Source organism: Vombatus ursinus, unplaced genomic scaffold (assembly GCF_900497805.2).
Source record: "Vombatus ursinus unplaced genomic scaffold, bare-nosed wombat genome assembly UNPS02014807.1, whole genome shotgun sequence".
In the NCBI taxonomy this organism is placed as follows: Eukaryota; Metazoa; Chordata; class Mammalia; order Diprotodontia; family Vombatidae; genus Vombatus; species Vombatus ursinus.
In genome coordinates this window covers 6,677,892-6,681,153 of record NW_020954585.1, presented here as the reverse complement: position 1 = coordinate 6,681,153, position 3,262 = coordinate 6,677,892, and positions in this window count along the sequence as shown.

The following is a 3,262-nucleotide window of genomic DNA, read 5'->3' as shown; positions in this document are numbered from 1 at the left end:
CCTTTCTTTATATCCCCAGGCTTAGCACAGTGCCCAGCACATGGCAGGCACTTAATAAATATTTATTGACTGATTAACTGACTGATTCTCTTCCTACCTGTCTGACCAATCCTTCTCATTCTACTTTGCCAGTTCATTATCCATATCATAAGCCCTAACTTTGGGTGTTTCCCAAGGCTCTATCTTGTGCCTTCTTTTCTCTCACTACACTCTCTTGGTGACCTCATTAGCTATCATGGATTTAAATGATCATCACTAGGTAGATGACTCACTGATATATGTGCTCATATGTGTAAACACACACACATATCCTAAATTATATGTCCCAGAGACACCTAAAACTCAATATGTACAAAACAGAATTTATCTTTTCCATCAAACACCTCTTTTCCAGACTTAGTTATTTGTGTCCAATGTACCATTCTTCCTCGATATCAGGTTAATAACTTCAGCATTTCCCTTGATACCTTATTGTGTGACACCCCATATATCTAGTCAGTTGCCAAATATTGCTATTTCTACTTCCACAGCATTGCTTGAACAAGTTACTACACTTTAATTCAGGCCCTTAATTTCTTCCAGCCTCTCTCCCTTAACTTCCTTAATCTTTCTCCCAAACTATTGCAACAGCCTATTAAGTCTCTGTTACTGCTAACAAAGTGATTTTCTTTAAGCACAGATCTGACCGTGTCACTCCTCTATTCAATTAACTCCAGTGGCTCCCTATTGTCTCCGGGATAAAAATATAAACTCTGCTATGTACTTTTTAAAGCTCTTCACTACTTGGCCCCAATCTATCTTACTAGACTCTCTATATGCTACTCTCTACTCTTGCACTTTGTGATCCAGCCAAACTGACCATATCTCTGTTTTTAACACTCAATCCTTCTCCTCCTATTTCCATGCCTTTGCAATCTCCCTCTGCATTTCCTCCTTATTTCTGCTTTATAGAATACCAGTGTTTAAAATACAGCTCAACTATTACCTTCTACATAATCCTTTCCTGATTTTCCCAACTGCAAGTGCCCTCTCTTATACATAACTTCTTTGTATTTGTTTGCATTTATTCCCTTTATATTTATTCTCTTTATATTTATATTTGTACTTGTTATCTCTCCCAATAGCATGTAGACTCATTGTGGGTAGGGTTTCTTTCATTCTTTGTATTTCTATTCAACAACAACAATAGCAAAAGCACAGTGCCTGGCACAGAGTAGTAGCTTAATAAATTCTTGTTGATTGATTGATTACTAATTACTACAAAAAGTTAGTTGGAAATCACTTGAGAAACTGAGTTGTCAGATTAGCAGGGCAAACTTGGCTGGTCAGAAACTCCCTTCAATTGCTTATAAAAATCAATAAATATTTCTGATAGATTTTAGCTAAACAGTGAAACCAATTTTTTTCTACAACAGATGTTGGTACTTGATATCAGCATAGGATTCCTCAGTTTCCTCATCTGTAAAATGAGGACATTGGACAAGATGATTTTGACAGAGCCTTATAATATGATTCTAATGCAGAAATCTGAACAACAAATAATGGCCATGAGAGACTGATCACTTCTTAGATCCTAAGGTACTGTTTTTCAACTCACAATGCAATATCATTTACAAAGACCTGCCTGCTCCCTTTTCTACCCTTCATCAAGACCACCTTCAATGCATATGTAGATTATTCACATAAGATTTTGTAAAGGTAGGAAAGTAGGCAAATGGGTTGATAGTTATTGCTATTTTCCTGGTCACTTTTTTGGGTAATAGTAAAATACATTATTTTACCAAGTGCTTATTAAAATAATATCTAATATTTAGGAGAAGCTAGGTGACACAGTGGATAAAGCTCCAGTCTTGGAGTTAGCAGGACCTGAGTTCAAATCCAGCCTCAGACACTTTAAGCTGTGTGACCCTGGCCAAGTCACTTAATTCCAATTGCCTCACCAAAAAGCAAAATATATATATATGTATATATATAATATGTATATATATGTATATATATATAGTATTTATTTAGTGATTTGGAGTTTGCAAAGCACTTTGAATATATTATCTTCATGGTAACTCTATGAGGTAGGTGATATTATTACTACCATTTTACAAGTGAGGAAACTGAGACTGGGAAAGGTTAAATGATTTATTGAAGTGATACAGCTAGTAAGGGTGTATGACAGAAGTTAAACTAAGGTATTCCTTACTCCAAGTCCTGCATTCAATTACACCACTTAACTCTTTCCTTTCAGGTATCTCAAGAATCAATCTACCACACCAGTAATCAATCCATTATTAGTCACTTTTAGCATGAACCTACTTTTGAGTACACATCATCTAGTCCATGTATAATTATCCTTCTTTTTTCTTTAGTGCACAATTTACTCATGCAGCATATTTGGAACTAATGTTACCAGTTCAAATGTGGTGGTTCTACTATCGCTGAAGGAGAAAATAATTTGGTATTAAAAATCTTGACAGATCTTTTCCATTTTCCAATTTTTCATTGTCCTCCATTTTGTTTTACCCTTAAATGATTTTGGGATGATCTGGCTTACTTAAGTCTTTTGCCATGACCCTCCATAAGATCTGTACAAGTAAGTTGTCCTGGCTGCCATAATTTTCTGCTTAGTAAGGAGACCAAGTGTTTGCTGAATGAGATAGTTTCTAGGCTCTTTTGGTCTCCATGTTGTGGTTATTCAAATATATCTGTTAAATTTCTACAGTAAATGTTGATAGTCCATGTTGATGTCTGCTCTTCTACCCATTTCTCATTTTAAAAATATCATCAGTGTACTTATATTTACATTGCCTCAATCTCACATTGTCTTCCTTTTCTTTTTTTTAAACTCTTCTAACTTAGTATTAATTTTTATCTTTGCTCTAAGAAGCTGTTTGTACACAGCTGATTTGGAAATGACTGATTTGGAGCTGATTTGGTAATGGGGCAGCCAGGTGGTGCAAATAGATAGAACTCATCTTCATGAGTTCAAATGTGACTTCAGATGCTGTGTGACCCTGGGCAAATCACTCAATCCTGTTTGCCTCAGTTCCTTATCTGTAAAATGAGCTGGAAAATGAAATGGCAAACTACTCCAGTATCTTTGCCAAGAAAACCTCAAATGGGGTCACAAAGAGTAGGACATGACTGAAAAATTACTGAACAAGAAGATTGGTAATGAGCTATTTTTTGACTATTAAAAATAATTACTTTCATTTTTTGTTACATTACTAAGTATTTACCATGATTCTTAATTCTCTTCTTGAAAAAATTA